Raw genomic sequence first — 19,794 nt, 5'->3', positions numbered from 1 at the left:
AGCACCGAGGACAGTTCAGACACTACATGACTTTGAGGTGAGTCTTCTCCTATTAGGGATGGGTCTACGGCCACAATGCCGGCCCACAAGTATGAGTATTGGGTAGATGATTGTCTTTGTGATAATTATCTGGGATTGGTATGTGATATGATTATTGTGACTGATATAAGTATGATTGATATGCTTATTATGTTTATTATATATATTAGTAGTAGGAGGGGTGAAATAGTCCCCGGTTACCGGTTGAAAGATACCGAAGGGGAGGTTAGTTCCCAGTTACTGGTTGAAAGATACCGAAGGGGAGGGTAGTTCCCAGTTAGCGATTGAAAGATACCAAAGGGGAGGGTAGTTCCCGGTTACCGGTTGAAGGATACCGAGGGGGAGCCTAGCTTCCGGCTATGCTTGACAGTTACCGGTTGAAAGATACCGATGATTATGTATTATGTGGTATGGGTATGATGGGGGAACTCACTAAGCTTCGTGCTTACAATTTGGGTTTTGGTTTGAGGTACCTTTTCGTCCAAGGGGAAGGAACCGGCGGTGTAGCGGCACATCACACACACACATGGTTTTTGCATTGGGTTTCTGGGATTGTACTCTTATTTTCTGTACTTCTGATGTCATGATTTGGGACACAACATTATGGTTTTTGTAACTTGATGCTATGTTGACAATGTTTTGGTAAAATGTCTTATAAATTACTAAATTAAAAATAAAATTTTTGGTCTTGAAATTTGGAATGTTACAAGTTGGTATCAGAGCCTTGGTTTGAGTGATTCGTACACACCTTCGGGGGGGGGGGGGGGGGGGGGGTTGGACTCAAACCGAGGGATTAAAAGATTTTCACAAGGAAACAGTTTTCTAAAAGTTAAGATAAATAATTTTTGAGAAAGAACAAGGTGTGTGATGCGTGCGACCGGCCGAGCTCAAGTAAGTATTCCCCAAGATACCATACTTGTTATGTTATGTTATATGATATATGATTCTGAGAACTGTATGCTAGATTAGGGCTAAGGATCTAGGAGGATGCCTTGTATGCCTGATACATGATTCTGAGAACTGCATGCTAAGGATCTAGGAGGATGCCTTTTATGCCTGATTCTGAGAACTGCATGCTAGATTACGGCTAAGGATCTAGGAGGATGCCTTATATGCCTATTGTATGAGCTATATGCTAGGGCTGTCTAGTCAGCAATAGGATAGCCTGAATATGTTATGCTTGATTTGGTTACTCAATGCATGAATGCTGCTTGCTTTGTGCTATAGGGGTTCTGGCTAACTTTAACTAACTAGCGAGCGAATATGTAACAATATTCGCAAGCTAGATTGGGAAGGATAGTAGGGACCCCTAGTGCAGCTGATGGCGGAGAGTAGGTCGGAGGGTACCCTAGGAAAGCCTAGGATGAGATTAGTTGGAAAGGGATATTGGTAAAGGGAAATGGTGAAGTTGAGGCAATGCTTGAGGAAAGTACGGATAGATGTGGAAGGTAGTATGGGCCCGTACTATTGGAAGCAGAGGATCCATACTTGAGTCAAGGAGGACCAAGATGGAACCAGGAAACTTGGAGAGTGTGTGAGACCTCTCGAGAGTATGTATGATCCTGACGCTTATGTGTTTATTTTCAGTATGGTAACCACACGACATGGAGCAAGAGGTTCAGGATGTGGGTCAGGATCAGGATCAGGCTCGGGTGCAGGTTGATGATGAGCTACGCGAGTTCATCGCGTCTGAGATCACAAGAGGTAACCTTGATGCGATCCTGGTCATTTTCGGGTCGATCAAGGAGGGTATTATCGAGTTGATGGAGGATCGCCTCCGGTCATTCAGGAGTGCTTTGGCGTCTAGCCAAGGTGGTACGCACACACTGTCCTTCAAGGATTTCAGGGGGAGTGGTGTGCCGGATCTTCACGGGGTGAAGGACCCCATTGTTGCTAGGAGATGGATTGCAGACATTGAGTCTATGCAGTTGACGAGCTTCTGCCTGGAGGGGTCGAAGGTCCGCTTTGCTGCGGGATATTTGAGGGATAGAGCTAGAGATTGGTGGGAGTCAGTTGGTGACTCGCTGGGAGCCCCAACCATCGAGACTATGACTTGGTTGGATTTTGTGACCCGATTCAGGGTGTAGTTCGCGCCAACTGTGGAGCTTCAGCAACTGGCCAAGGAGTTTCTAGATATGAGACATACTACGGAGACTATGGCGGAGATCGCCGCCATGTTTTGGGAGAGGGCTTTGTTGGTACCTCAGTATGCAGGGGGTGAGGAGATGCGGAAGACCCGCTATCATGATATGTTGAGAGCTGACATTCGGGAGCATGTCAGCTATTCAGCCTGCCCGACCTTCGAGTCCATGATTGCTAGGGCGTGGGAGAGGGAGATTGATTTGGATCACCTCATGAAGATGAAGTCAAAGACTGCACAGGTTATAGGGGTTTCGGGGAAGAAACCCAAGGGATTTGACGCAAGGTCGAAGGGCCAGCAGGGCTGGGACCGCTGTGGGAAGTGCGGTCGGTCACATGAGGGAGTTTGTCGCACTGGGTCGGGTTTCGGCTGCTATAAGTGTGGTAAGACTGAGCATTTTGGCAGGGATTGTACTACCCCTACTCCCACGGTTCAGACATCAGACCTGATTTGCTTTCATTACAACCAGAGGGGCCATAAAAGGCCAACTGCGCTAGATTGGCAGCAGCGACACCAGCAACGCCATTGGTGGTGCCGACTCCAGTGACAGCGTGGGTTGAGGATGGCTGAAAGGTTAAGGTAGAGGCTCCAGTGGTGCGGAGCCGAGCATTTCAGTTGACAACCGAGGAGGCACGTGTTGCACCCGATGTGGTGACTGGTATGATTTCTTATCCTTGTTCTTTCATATTATGTCGCTGTGATTTTGATATGTTATATCATGTTCTGTTTAGGATCATTCCATGTGAACGATATCCCAGTTCAGGTGTTGTTTTATTCGGGCGCTACCCAATCATTTGTTTCTCTTGCACTTAGCAAGAAGTTTCCTGAGTCCTCGGGCATGTTGGATTGTCGTCTAGAGGTCGAGATTGCGGATGACCGGTCTGTGCAAACATCAATGGTTTTCTGAGATTGTGTTTTGAGGTTGTTCGAGGAACGTTATCTGGTGGAATTGGTTCCCATACCTTTGCAAGGGAACAAGGTTATTATTGGTATGGATTGGCTAAGCCTCAATGGGACAGTGATTGACTGCGCGTAGCAGTTGGTACGGATCAGGACTCCAAGTGGGGCAGAGCTGGTGATTTAGGGAGAGAGGCCACATCGAGGACTAGCTTTATGTTCGGCAGCGAGGGCTAGGCGTTACCTTCAGTAGGGTTGCGCAGGATATGTTGCCTATGTTACGGATACCCGGGAGGCAGGTAGGGTGATGGTGGGCGATGTGCCAGTCGTGCGAGAGTTCGCAGATGTATTTCCCGAGGAGTTGCCTGGGATACTGTGATAACCCAATATTTCAAACCAATGTAATGATCTAAAAAGTCAGGAATTATAATATCTTTTGATTTAATGAAATTAGCATCAAAATTAGAATGTTCAAAAGTTTCTATTGGGTTGCATAAAATGATAGGTATCATTTCAAGGGTTTCAGAAATATAAAGAACACTAAAATCCAAGTTATATCGAAGAAGTTATGACTAATCTAAGATTCGCGGAAAAAAACCGGCAATACGGTTAAACGTAAAACGCAAAGTTTCAATACAATAATTTTTTGCCTTAGGTATCTAAATGAAAGTTGTAGATATCATTAAACTATAAACGTACGTAAAAAAGAATTTCCAAATCTGACTTCGTATGAGGAACTTATGATTTTTCTATAGTTTCGGGATAGCAGTAGACAGCTAAAAACTCGAAATAGAGATCGAGAGATTTTTGGCCGATACAACCTAAATGAGAATCAGAGACCTCAACAACAGTAGCGCAACGGTAAAAAGTATGACGAAAATGGCCATCGGATGAAGAAGTTATAGATTTATAACAAAGTTTTTGTGTCCCGACCTGTTAAAAAGAAATAAGTAAAATACGTCAAAAATTGCCAATGGAATCTAAATGAGAGTTGTAGAGTATATTATCACCTACGCATGCATATATAGAACGTCAAAAATGGAGTTCGTACGTGGAAGTTATGGATTTTACAAGTTCGAGACACAAAATCCGAGGCTGTCAGGCTGGCCGCGACGTGGCACAGAAGGCCACGACGTGGGGCCATGACTGATGGGTTTTCAGGCTTGTCAGCACACGTCTCGTCCATGGAATAGGATAGGATCGACTCTACAAAATGGGAAACCCTATTGCCACGACGTGGGACCCAAAAATTGGGCTATAAATAGAGCTTAAAGGGTTTCGGGTTTCATTGCTCAATTCTCTTCTTTCTTGTGCCGAAGCTCTGCGTTTAAATCCTCAGAGATATCCCGAAGCCCCGGTCTTCACATCCAAATTCCGAAGGAAGGTTTTACACTCCCGAGATTCCCGAGAAATCAACTTTCTCAAGTTGAAGTTCTTCTCGATTTTCGTCTCACATTCTTCAATCTATCAAGTGAGTTCATACCCCTTAATCTATCCTTTTAAATGATTTAAAATGCTTTTATGGGGGGGGGGGGAATACAAGTAGAAAACATGTAGTTATATAATCAATCACATGTTATTTATAACTATGTTTCAGACAATAAGATTTCATTTACTTCAAACTATGTTTCAAACAATAAGATTTCATTTACTTCAAACTGTGTTTCAAACTATAATATTTCATTTACTTCAAGCTATCTTATCAAACAAACTTCTTTCAAATCATTTTATAAATTGACATCAAGTCATCAATATTAATTTTAAAATGTTTTAAACTCATTTAGTGTTATACAAACTTATATTCTCTAGAAATCAACCACACACACACATGCACACACACACACACACATATATATATATATATATATATATATATGTATATGTATATAAATATAAAAGGTTATGTTATTCATCATTCATTTAACCCTTTGTAACAAGTTGAGCAATGGGTTTACATTCATACTCAGTGACAATTCCGGACGTACATATAAATTATAATAGGTATAATTTACCATTCATAGAACATTATTTCACAATTCAAGTATACTAAAGTACATAGTTATTCAATAACATAGGTTTACTTCAAAACTATTCCAAAGTATACACTTTCAGTTACAAGTTAAGAATACTAGTAACGAACATACTATCATTCATTCCCTTCAGAATGATTGGGTTTTCATAACAAAAATACATGTAACGCTTATATACTTTTTATGAGTCATTCGGTATAGGTTGTTTAATTCATTTAAACAATATAGTTAAAGTCCTGATATTATAACCAGAATCTCCAGCAGGGGATCGAAACAAGTTGTGTGTAGATCTATATTGGGATTGACAATCCCAACCTCAGACTGTTAGCTACAGTCAGACATACACGCCTATGAGTGACAATTGTTATCAACAATTTTTAATGCATTCATAGCGTTGGGTCAGGCCATCTAGTCAGTATGGTTATGATAACTCATATAAAAGATGTTACCAATATGTTAGTGTAAACTTAGCCAAGCATAAGTACATTCTCAATGTGTTAGATTACAACCACATAACATTTATTTACAACCAAAACGGTTTTATGTATATATACTAGTAGAAAATATGAGATTTTCTAGGAGTTTTCAAATATATACAAACAAAACATTGTACATTTACAAACATTTTCATTCAAACATCTTCAATCATTGACATTAAATACTTATGAACTCACCAGCTTAAATGTTGATTTACGCTTTCAAAATAACTTGTATTCTCAGGTCGTCAGTAGATAGGTACCGATTCCAGGTTTTGAGAAGACAAAGCTTATATCAAGACTTGTCTTTTATTTTGATTACTTATTTTGGTGTCATATTACTATGAAAGAACGCACATGTATTAAACTATACTATTAATGGAATGGATGATGTTGTTGCTTGTTTACTACTTTGCATTGTTATGATACTGTACATGACGTCCTCCACCCCCGAACGTTTCCACCGTTCTGGTTTTGGGGTGTGATAGATTGGTTTCAGAGCATTGTTTATAATGAATCAGGTATATCAACCCATAATAGATATACAAACTATAAACACATAGGGATTAAAATACTCTACCCAAGAGTTTATACTTTATAAGTACTAGAATACTTAACTAAAAGTATACCTAATTACATACCTACATACTTACTATAGAGCAATATCATACTAGAACATAACAAAAGTATTTAATTGTTGGACACAACAGTTAAACTTGGGTAGTTATGTAATCATATCTCGGATCAATATAGCCTGATCAACTATATTCATTTGAGATATGGTGAATGTGTGTTCAAGAGCGGTTTGGGTGTTGCAACAAACCTAAAACTTACCAAATTCTAGTTCCAAATAATTCTTTAGAACAAAACATAAAGTAAAATACTATAGGGGTGTTTTAGACACTATACATACAAAGAACAAACTCATTAGGATTAGTGGTAAGTTTCTCTTATAGAAACTGTTAATTGTGTATCGCTTTATTTTAGAATTGTTAAAAATAAATTCCTTACCCTTATTTCTCGTCTAGATAAATGGTTGGATTCCACCTTCCCGGCGACCCTTACTTTCCCGACCAAGTGAATGGAGGAGGGCTAAATGAGATTCAGAACCAGAACCAGAAATCCCCTTAGACGATAACCTAGCAGAAGATCTCCTAGAAAGTCTTGATCCCGAGCCAGAAGAAGAGAATCTACCTCGGGAAGCTCAAACCCCAAATCACGAACTTCGTCTGACGTTTCAAGGCCCGATGCCTATGTGGGATGAGTACTTGGGTAGGTGGAGCCATGAACAAGGCCAACCCTTACCCTACGACAGAGATCGAAGTTTCGACAACGTGAGTGAAGGAGGACCTGCGGACAAGGTTCTTCCCATTTTGGTTCGCCGAATAGCTCGAAATGTAGATCTAAGGGTGGCAACCATTTAACAAACAGTGGAGCTAGAAGCTGACTTAAATTTCAATACGGATAGAATTCACAATCTTGAACTTGCTCATAGGAGAGACAATGAAACCCTGCTGCAAGCACTAGCCAAAACAAGAGTTGAATTCATAGAACTCCGGGAACGCCAGAGGGTGTAGAAAGACACCTACTTGAGGTAGAGCGTCAACTGGCTGAACTTAGAGTTCGTACGAATGATGCCCGTCGTCAGTAGAAGATATTCTACTGATCCTTTCTAGTTTGGTTAAAGGAATAGTTTTCTTAATCCATGCTCTAAGTAGCACTTTTCAAAGTAACTATTCCAGTACTATAAGTACTATTTCACTTCGACTTTATGCTGTCAATGTTTTCCTTACCTTGATGTAAGACCTACTCCAAGGTCACTTTCCTCAAACTTATTTCATCTTAAATATCAATGGTATGACTAGTCAGTTAATCCCTGTGAAAATCCTTGTCCAAATATTTCATCCTTCTAACATTAGAATTCTATCTAAATCCCACCCTAGTCAAATTATTGAACTATGGTAATTTAGCTCATGGATCACTTCCAATTCTTTTCAAAAGTTAGAACCCATTATCCATCAATCAATGATAACTTAGTACGGATGACAATCGTCTTATGATCATTCTATAAACCTACTTCTACTCTCTACTAGTACTGTAATCATGGGGTTGTAGGTCAAATCAACAAGAACAGTTTAACAAAACGAAGACTTTAGAATTACATAAATGATTAGAAAGAATCTAGGTCCGACCATAATAGCTCACGAACTCATTTTCAAAGAAAAGTAATCAACCCATCAACAAAACACCGACTCTTCAGATAGATGTAACTACTTTTCAAGCTGCGGTCTCAACTGTCATGACTCACCTCAACACTAACAATGCAAATGTTAGTGGGATTGCTATATGTAACTCCAATCAAAGTAACAACCAAGTCCATCAACGAGTATCAAACTACCACGAGACTCCAAATCTCAAACCCAAGAGCAATAAACAGAAGATCTAGGTTAGATTTAAGTTCAAATCACCCTAAGGGACGGCCAAAAGACAACCTATGACAGCCTTTGCAGCCACAACATCTGTAACTCCTACTACCATTCCTACTAGTATCTCTCTTATTCCTAACCCAGCCACGCAGTATGCTGGAAATTTGCCGAAGTGCAATAAGTGCAGCTTCCATCATCTAGGTAGTTGTCGACAGTTGCACTGCAAGGACTGCAACAAGAACGGGCACACTACCCGTTTCTGTAGGACTCGGATCAAACACTTTACTTTGACCACCAATGTCGAAATTTCTCGGATATGCCATCTATGCGGCGTAATGGGACATTTCAAGAAGGACTGCCCAACAGAGAAGAATAATGGGGGAATAGGAGGAGTTTGACCCCAGAATAACAAAAGGCATCTAAGGATCCTACTATAATATGGGTACACTTCCAAACCGCAATAATTAATTACACTTATAATTACACTCTCGTTCGAATCAAATTTTTACATTGGTATAAAACTAGTGTAACTCGAGTCATATCTTTCGGCGAGATTCCATCAGTTCTAGGGACTCTCGTGCTGCTTATACATTCTTTATGCAGTATACCTTATTCGCAGCAGTAGCATCATAGATAAAACTAAAGTACTGAAACTCCTTCATAAGTTGGACCGTGGTGTTCTTGTAACATCGTTCTAAACTAGTCTAACGCCAGTTATTCCGAGTAGGCCGACATGGTCATTTGACTTGAGTCGATTTGATCCTCACAGTGCCAGTTTCGTGCGGAAATTCTTTTCCCCGTAATTGACTTTCTAGGGAAGCCGTCATTCCAAAACTCCGAGGCACTCATGCGTAGACTGCCTTATGCTTGATAGCTTTCCTGAAGTAACCTCAGCAAACCTCCCCGGAATACCACTCGTACAGTACATCAAGTTCAATCCGAAGACCCATACGGTAAATCTGTCGCTGAGGAAAGTATACGCAAGAGTGGTACATAATCAAGGTCCTACAGGCTTAGAATTGAGGATTTTGCTTTAACTTCTTTTCCTTGTTTGGATGTGAGCTTAGGGAAGAATCATTTATTCGATTGCCTTTTCAATCTTAATTATATATGACTCGTATACCCGAGACTGTGATTGATGAACCATGTACAAGTTCTACTATGAACTTTAAGACGAAGACTGCCCAAGACTATGAATGATCGTGCTGCCATGCGAATAAACTTAGAAGTACCTAACCTTATCCTTAATTCATGAGTATTCATACTTTCTTTTAGATCTTCACGAAATCTAATCCACTGCAAGGTTTCGACATCATAATTGGTATGAATTTGTTGAGTCTGCATCGAGCTGACATTAGGTGCTTTGAGAAAGTAGTTAGACGTAACCTCCTTATCAAAGAACCTCTAGTTATTTACGACAACAAATCAAGTACGAACCTTCTCATCATTTTGTGTAATCAAGTTCAGAAGTGCTTATGAAAGGAATATCATGCATTCCTTGCACACATCGTTGATAAGAGCCGAGAAGTGAAGGACATTCAGAACATCCCATAAGTAGGCGACCTTCCCGACACCCTTCCAGAAGAACTACCGGGATTACCACCGCAACGCCATGTCGAGCTCAAAATCGACTTAGTCACAAGGGCTATCCCACATTGACGAATTATTTGATCAACTTCAATGAGTGAACTACTTCTCAAAGATAGATCTAAGATCTGGGTATCACCAGTTACGAGTGCTTGAGGAGGATGTCCCCCAGGGTAGCCTTCCAAACTTGTTATGAACACTACGAGTTGTAGTGATGTCGTTCGGATTAACCAACGCACCAGCTGTATTCATGAATCTAGTGAATAGGGTGTGCCGTCCTTACTTGGACCAGTTCGTCATTTTCTTTATCAATGACATACTTATCTACTCTCGAAGTAAGGAGGAGCATAGTCAACGTCTACGAAGAGTCGTGGAAACATTATGACCGGAGAAGCTCTACACGAGGCTTTCTAAGTGTGAAATTCGGATTCGAAGAGTCAAATTCTTAGGCCTCGCTGAATACAATCACAGGTTTATTCAGAAAGTCTCAGGAATCACGGAGCCACTTACAACATTGACCTACAGAGGCGTGGCCTTTGATTGGGAAGAGAAACACAAGAAGGCGTTCCAAGCACTAAAACAAGCTTTATGCACCGCACCCATATTATCCCACCCAGAAGGGATAGAAGATTTCATCGTGTATTGTGATGCATCCAACCAAGGGTTTAGTTGTGTTCTTATGCAAGGAAGAAAGGTCACTGCCTATACCTCAAGACAGCTTAAGACACATGAAGTCAACTAGACTACACACAATATTAAATTAGGAGCAGTTGTATATGCTCTGAAGATTTGGAGACACTACTTGTAGGGTACAAAGAGTATTATATTTACAAACCACAAAAACATTCAACACACATTAGACCAAGAAGAGTTATCATACCAGTGTAGTCAAACGAGAGAAGCAAAGCCGTATCCCGATAGTGAAAGGTTCGCTGGAATGCCAAGCGAGGACCTGAGTTCACTTGGGAACGCGAGGATCAAATGAAACTTCTATCTGTATCATAGTTATCAATTTTGCTTAAACTCTAATTTTGGGACGAAATTCCCTCTAACAGGGGGATGATGTGACAACCCGATATTTTGAATCAATGTAATGATCTAAAAAGTCAGGAATTGTAATCTCTTTTGATTTAATGAAATTAGCATCAAAATTAGAATGTTCAAAACTTTCTATTGGGTTGCATAAAATGATAGATATCGTTTCAAGGGTTTCAGAAATATAAAGAACACTAAAATCCAAGTAATAACGATGAAGTTATGACCAATCTAAGATTCGCGGAAAAACTGGCAATATGGTTAAACGTAAAACGCAAAGTTTCAATACAATAATTTTTAGCCTTAGGTATCTAAATGAAAGTTGTAGATATCATTAAACCGTAAACGTACGTAAAAAAAGAACGTCCAAATCCTACTTCGTATGAGGAAGTTATGATTTTTCTAAAGTTTCGGGATAGCAATAGATAGGTAAAAACTCGAAATAGAGATCGAGAGATTTTTGGCCTATACAACCTAAATCAGAATCGGAGACCTCAACAATAGTAGCGCAACGGAAAAAGTCTGACGAAAACGGACATCGGATGAAGAAGTTATAGATTTATGATGGAGTTTTCGTGTCCCGGCCTGTTAAAAAAAATAGTTAAAAATAAATTAAAATTTTCCAACAGAATCTAAACGAGCGTTGTAGAGTTTATTCTCACCTACGTGTGCATATATAGAACGTCGAAAACGGAGTTCGTACATGGAAGTTATGAATTTTACAAGTTCGAGACACAAAATCCGAGGCTGTCAGGCTGGCCGCGACGTGTCACAGAAGGCCACGACGTGGGGCCATGACTAATGGGTTTTCAGGCTTGGCAGCACACGTCTCATCCATGGAAGAGGATAGGATCGACTCCACAATGTGGGAAACCCAAAAATTGGGCTATAAATAGAGCTCAAAGGGTTCCGGGTTTCATCATATTCTCATGAGAAGTATAGTTCGTTGCTAAAACGAGTAAACAAGTTTCGTTGCTAAAATAAGTATACAAGTTTCATTGCTAAAATGAGTATATAAGTTTCACTGCTAAAAAGAGTATATAAGTTTCGTTGCTAAAATGAGTATACAAATTTCACTACTAAAATGAGTATACAAGGTCCGTTGATCAAATGAGTATACAACATTCGTTGATACAATGAGTATACAAGTTTCATTGCTAAAATGAGTATACAAGTTTCGTTGCTAAAATATGTATACAAGTTTCGTTTCGCAAATGAGTATACAAATTTCGTTGCTAAAATGAGTATACAAGTTTCGCTGCTCAAATGAGTATACAAGTTTCGTTGCTAAAATGCGATGTAATATCCGTATGTGCATCAAGTTTCCATTCTTGAGTTCACAACTCAAGCCTAATGACTGAACCATGCCTTATTAACTACTATGTGTATCGCAAACATAGTGTATAAAATATGGTAAAATGCACTCAAGCGAATCGTGCGAGTGAAGAGTTGTCTACCTCCTAATAGCGCTATATATCCATGATCACCATAGGCTCAAAAGAGTTAATGAGTTGTGTCAAATGATTCCAGGGACTTAACCGCGATATAGTCCTTATGAATTAAAGTAACATACACATACATGCAAAATATAACAACCAAGTTTATACGAGTCAAAATAAATACAACAAACATAAACAATTTCGTTGCTAAAATGAAGCTATTTGTGATGCGTTGAGCTAACTTCCCTCATGTCCTACTACCGATTCACTACGATAAGGTTACACACTAGTAAGTCTCTAGTCGAAAATATAACACTAGTATAATTAATTTCTACAATATAATTATGCCAATATTATGTCAAAATTAGGTTTTGTATAAGTTACAAACATTTTTCTATAAATTCAGATTCCCATGGATCAATTTGTTAAATAACAAATTTAAGTGAAAATTCCTATTTTTGGCAATGTTAATTGAAGTGTAACTATAACATTTTGGAAAGTGTTTCAAATGGTTAAATATTCAAAACTAAGTCAAATAAGTTACAAATTTTCCAAACTTTTTATTTGCGTTTTCACTGAAGGCAAAGACATTAAAATAAGTTTTCTTGAATTTTTTATTTGTCTAACTATTTTTCCTTTATTTAATAGCTCAAATCAACACAAATTCATGAAAAATAGCAACTAGTTAAGAAAATCCTCCAAAATTTTTGTATCACTGATATTCATCATATATAATCTGGAAAAAATATAAAACTTGGTTTTGAAAAAGATTAACATGATTTTATGATTTTTGTGTATTTATTATAGCAAAAGTCGAAATAAATAGGGATCATTTTACAAAATTCTCCAAATATTTTGTGTCGCTATTATTTAACATATATAAGATGGGAAAAATATCAAAGTTGGTTTTCAAACACTTTAACTATTTTTCTTTGTTTTATTCATTTAAATAAGCATTAAGTCGTGAAAAATTATTAAATAGTAGGTACAATTGACTAAACTTTTTATTTACGATTAATATGTAATATAAGATATGCTGATGAAGTTTCATAATTTTTTTGGATAAGTGTAGCTATTTTTCATCAATTTAATTCCTTAGACATTCAATAAATCGGGAAAAATAATTGTATTTTACTATTTATTTATCTTCAACAAAAATAAATCATGGAGTCTTTATGATGTCTAGAAGATGAGAAAATTATAAAATATGGCTTTGGACATTCATAACTGTATTTTACTATTTATTTCTCTTCAACAAAAATAAATCAGAAATCAACAGAAAATAGCCTTAGAAATGCATGCAACTTCATGAAAAGTCTTTACTCAGTGCATAGGTGATATTGGAAATTTACCAAAATTTATTGACCATCAAGAGTATTTTATATTAATTATTGCTCTATGTTTTTACAAAAATTATAATAAATCGAGAAAACTAGTTATTTTCTTAAAAAATTCTGATAATCTTCTTTTGTTGTTTGGATTTTGGGAAAAATTAGATTTGAGCAAAAAAAAAAGTTTTGGATATTTATTTATGAATAAATCCTTTATAAGCATTCATAACAGTGTACTTTGATCATCAAGCCTTTAAGCTTGATGTTCACACATGCATTATGATTTGAAGACCATGAATGAACTTATTTTGTTCAAAATGATGTTTCTAAATGAAAAACTTGAATACATGTGGTTTTGGATCTTTAAAGCTTGTAAAACTCAAGTTTATGAATTTGATTTAGGTTTTGATCATTGGATTTCACCTTCTAACAACATACATGTTGTTTTTGGGTGAAATCCTACCACCATCATCATCAAATTTGACATGTATGAACATGCATGTGAATAATCTCAAAGAAAATAGTTTATGGAGAAGAAAAATGCAAGAAAACTTGAAATTTTTGATAGGAAATTAAAGGATGATGAAGGAAATTTTTGTTTACCTTGAAGAACAACTTCATAGGGTGAAGATTTTTGAGTAAAATGATATTCTTGCTGCCAAAATTTCATGAGTTAGAAAGAGGGAAACAAATGGGGGTTTTAAAGAGAAGAAAGGAGAGAAAAGAGACATTTTGTCTCTCTGGGTACTCAATCTCTCTCGTCATCTCTTTGGGTTTCTCTCCACCAAAATGCAGAGATGTATGCGAACTTATAATCGGATTTGCTACAGAGAAGTGAGAGAGAAGCTTTTAGAGAGAGAAGTAGAGAGGTGGAGTGATGGAATGAGTAAAATGATTAGGCTTAGTGAAGATGCGACTTAGGGGAAGATATATGAGGCCGATTTTTGAGTGGAGATAGGAGATTTTATTTTGTTTTATTTATTTATTTTGTATTATCTCCTTAATTTTTATAAAATTTCTTTCAATTTATATAAAATGTGTATTTTATATAAATTTTGTTTATAACTCTTGAATTTTTAACTTATAAATGTAAAGTTAATGTTAATGAATTAAATTAATTTCCTAGATTATTTTTCAAAATTTTAGATATATTAATTTGATATTATAGTGTTTATAAAATTTTTTATGATATTTTATATAAAACTTCATAAATTTAAGTTTTTATGACTTTTAGGGTTTTAAGGAGTTTGTAAATCTTTGGATATCAAAATTAACTGAATTTTGAGACTTCAAACTATTTTAGAGTTTCATAACTATTATTCAAGTTAGAAATAATATTTGTAATTTATTTTTATCGGTTTGTTGGCATTTCTATGTAGTGGTTTCGAGATTCAAGTGAAATAGAAGAACCAAGTATACTAGTCATAGTTTCAACTTTGACTTAAGTTCCTATGAGACTTTGGCCTAATTTCTACTGCTAGGTCAAATGTATGATGTGTCTACGTTATTCATAAAAAGATGTTCAAGTCAAGAAATGAACTGAATTTGGTTAGTCACTACAGTTAAAGTAGTTGTAGAATTCACATATAAATGTGAAATCTAAGTACACTATCATTCGATTCTAATTGTTTCCATGTTTCAAGTAGGTTATGACTTAGTCTCTAGCTAATCAATCTAGGATGTGTCGTGCCTACACGTGCAACTAAGTTTAGTCAAGTCTAGAACTGACTCGAATTTTGACAGTTATCACAAACAGAAGCGACAGCAGCAACACCAACACCAACACCACCACCACCACCGCCGTCGCCGTCGCCGCCGCCAACAACAACAACAACAATAAGGACAACCAAAACGACAACGACAACGACAAAAACGATGACAACAACAAATACAACATCAACAAAAGACAACGACAACAACAACAACAACGACAACGACAACGAAAATAACAACAACATTATAAATGAATAGAAAATCACATATAATTATGTGTCTACAAAATACAACCATAATTTTTCACATATGGTAATTTTTAAAAATGTTCATAATTTGAAAAGGACACCAAAATGATAATTTCCGACATTATATATATATATATATATATATATATATATATATATATATATATATATATATATATATATATATATATATATAATCTTTTTAAATTCCGTGTGTTCTCCCTCAAAGTTAGCATCAAATTTCTCATATAATTATTTGCCGTCGCTACTTTATCACTATTACCTCACTTTATTACGGTTTCCATTTTTTTGCTATTGGTATTTACCGACAAAATTTTTTAATCACTTATATTTGTAGGAAAAAGTCCATTTTTTAGTTGTGCATGAATGCATTTGAATTTTGGATAAAACAAATAATTAATTATTAATGCATGTATTTTTATATAATTTTATAATTTTCTTATTATGCATTATTGATGAATAGAACACCTGATTTATCAATAAACATAGTCTAATACACACCGTTACCAAATTTACGTTATTGGTAAATGTGAATTATATGATTAAATCGATAACAATTTTTGATGTTGCTTTATGGCAATTACAGTTACTATATTGATGTTATTTGTTTAGCATTAATTAATAATATTGTCTTCTTAAAAGTTGGAACACGATAATATCATTTGTTTTGAATGGTTTAACAAGATATCATTCATTTCGTATGTGTTAACAAACTACATTGGAATATATATATATATATATATATATATATATATATATATATATATATATATATATATATATATATATACACACACACACACTAGCAGTGTACCCGCGCAAAGCGGCGGGGCGTGTAAATTCTTTCGGTGATATGCTTCCTCTACAAAAATGTTATGTTACAAAAGAAAGTACATGTCGAAGACAAAATAATCAAACTATGGTGTTTTTTGTTACATGATACATCAAATAACCGATAAAAACAAACTGGTCAAGACGACATAAAATATGAAATGTTTAAGTCATTCAAACAAAAATAAAGAATTATAAGAATACACAAAATATGAAAATTTGTAATAACACATGACTAATTATATATTATTAATCGTGCAACACTTCTGTATACACCACATTTGATGTATAAACTTCATCACCTTTTAAATTTTCATTAGGCTTCACTAATACTTTTGTGTCCCTAGCAGAAACAATATTATGTAAAAAAAAAAAAAAAAAAACTTAAAGTTTGTCTTCTTTATGATTTTATTAATAACTTTGGACTTTTATGCTATAAATTTGGATATGACGGCTAGTTTTTCTTTCACTATCGTCGATTAGTTTTAATAGATGATTAGCTTTCTTTCCGCAGACGTCAAATATATTTATTTTAGTAAACAATTTCCTTTTAGCAATGATTATCTCCTTTATTTTTAATATGAATGTCATCAAATCAAATGAAAGTCTTAAACTCTTATATATTTAGCTTAGTCTTTTCATTATTTTAACATCATAATATCAATGTTAAATGCTATATATATATATATATATATATATATATATATATATATATATATATATATATATATATATATATACATACATTCTCAGTTTAATTTCAGCAACTAAATTGTCTGTTTTATTTAAAAAAAATATTAGTTAGTTATAATTTCTTTTGCGGACGGTGAATAATTTTCTTTCGAAGAATCATCTATTTTTGTGAATTATTTGGCCATTCATAAAAATATCATATCTCAAATGAATATACAATAAATAGTCAAATATGATTTATAATTAAGATTAATATTTATTAGTTACGTGTTGGTGTTAATTTTATTAGGTGAAGAAAATAAGTGTAATAATAATAATAATAATAATAATAATAATAATAATAATAATAAAGACGTCAGAAAGCGGTGTCATAGAACCGATGGTTAGGAATAGTAGAAGACGGGAGATGAAGTCATTTTTTGTTCTTGGACAGTGGGCTTTATAGCAGGGGAGGGAACAAATAGGTATATGCGATGGGAGAGATATTTGAATCAACATGCTAAATTTAAGGATATCTAAAAGGGCTCAAAATTTGAATGAATCAGGGATTTGAGGGAACCAAATCAAATTGTTGAGAAATATAAGGAGATTTGATGAGAAATATTTGAATTCAAAACGTGGTTAAAATTTAATATTATTTTATTAATTGTTACTTGTACTATCAGCTTCATCATTTAGACGTCTTAAAAAAATATTATTTTTATAATCAATCTATTTTTAGAAATAGTTAGATTTCTTTTATAATATATATATATATATATATATATATATATATATATATATATATATATATATATATATATATACACACGATTGAAATATTTTTGCATTTACTTATTCAATTCACTATGAAAATATTCTTTTTCTTATATTGTTGCCTTGTAATCACAACATATGCATATACAACTACATCTCCACCAGCTAAGGCATCACCCAAAGATAATATTTCAATTCGTCCTACACAACATGTGAGAATCATAAACGATATTAATGATCCAATCGTGGTCCATGTGCGATCAAAAGATGATGATCTTCGTAATACTACAGTTGCATATAGAGCTGAAAAAAGTTGGAAGTTCAGCGAAAATATCTTTGGGCGTACTTTATTTAGTGCTAAATTCTATTGGAAATCCAGGACTGCAAGCTTTGTTGTTTTTAATGAAGACATATCTAGAGGGTACTGCAATAGTCCAAATGGTAACTTGTGTATGTGGTCTGTGCGAGAAGATGGATTCTACTTGTTCGCACGTTGGAAGCCAAATGCACCCGCAACCAAGTTACATGATTGGTCATGAGTGTTATATTTTACATCTATTGACACACACACACACACACACACACACACACACACATATATATATATATATATATATATATATATATATATATATATATATATATATATATATATATATCTTTAAAATGAAAACATATGTAGCGATGTTCATGGTTTGCTACTATAATATTTCTTAGACAAAAGACCACATAATAGATGTTTTGGAAATTTTATATATGATAAATAGTCCACTTATCAGTGTTTATACAAACTTGAAGGTACTTTTTCATTCTCTTATTCTAGTATTGTTTCATAATCATTTCAAAATGAAGTTGAAATGGAAAACAAAATCGTTGAACTCAAATATTTGGTCATAAAGACTAAAACTATCAATACTAACAAAAAAATTATCAAATAACAAAAAAATTATGTTTTTGAAGAAAAAAACAATATTGTTTACATTTGGAAATTTCGTTAAAAATTTTATAAACATAAAGGGAGACCAGATGGTCGAATTGACAAATTTTGACAAACTGGTCAATACAGTCAAAATTGACCAAAATGGTAAAATGACAAATAATTATGTCTTAGGAGAGTACAAACAAATTTAATTACATTGGGAAATTTTGTTAACAAGTTCATAAATTGAAAGGAGAAGATAATAGTTGAATTAACATATATGGTGAAAATAACCAAAACTAGCAAAATTAACCAACATGTTCAAATCACCGATAACTATGGTTTGCAAGCATATAAGCATATTTATTTATATCTGGAAGATTTGTTAAGAAATTGATCAATTAAAAAGGAGACCAAAATTTTTGAATTGACATCTTTTCCCAAAAAGATAACATTATCAAAACGGACTAAAACTGTCAAATGTAAAATAATTCCATATTAGGAGCATATAACAAGATTTATCTACATTTGGAACTTTTTTGATTTCGCAAAATCGAAAATGAGTCCAAAAGGTTCCACTTGATAGATTTGATCAAAAGACTAAAAATGTCAAAATTAACCAAAATGGTTGTGTTGGGTCGTATTTTGTGTTGCGTCTATTGGGCTCGTTAGCTAGTCCAATATGTATCTCCGGTATGGGCCTGTCCATCCGTGAGTTTTTTAGGGTTTAGTATAAATAGGTGCTTGCATGCATCTTAGAAAGGTGAGGACGATTAGTAACGATTAGAGATTTATTGTTCAGCAAATTTATCGTTCTTGTTTTGTAACCCTAGAATCCTCTACAGCGGAAGTTCTTAGTCGAGCTCTGCTGAGGATTGAGTAATCTAATCATTCGACACATCTTGATTCATACTCGGGTTGTTTACTATTTTTACATTCATCGCTTACCTGTTACGAAGATCTAATCGATCATCAAGTTAGTTTATAACTTAACAATTGGTATCATAGCAGGAGGCTGTGTAATTCATACACATCTTTTATGTGAAAGAGGTTGCAATTAGGGTTATTCTGCATTAACTAATATTTATTGAGCCGTCATTCCATAATTGACGTAACTCAGCATTTATTTGTTTTTCCCTAATATTATACATTACAAGTCTGATCTTTCAAACAAGTTAAACGATCAAGCATGGACGAGTCACAATCAAATCCC

This window comes from Lactuca serriola, chromosome 5 (genome assembly GCF_051521515.1).
Source record: "Lactuca serriola cultivar US96UC23 chromosome 5, Lser_US96UC23_V15, whole genome shotgun sequence".
Taxonomy (NCBI): Eukaryota; Viridiplantae; Streptophyta; class Magnoliopsida; order Asterales; family Asteraceae; genus Lactuca; species Lactuca serriola.
This window is presented reverse-complemented; position numbering follows the sequence as displayed.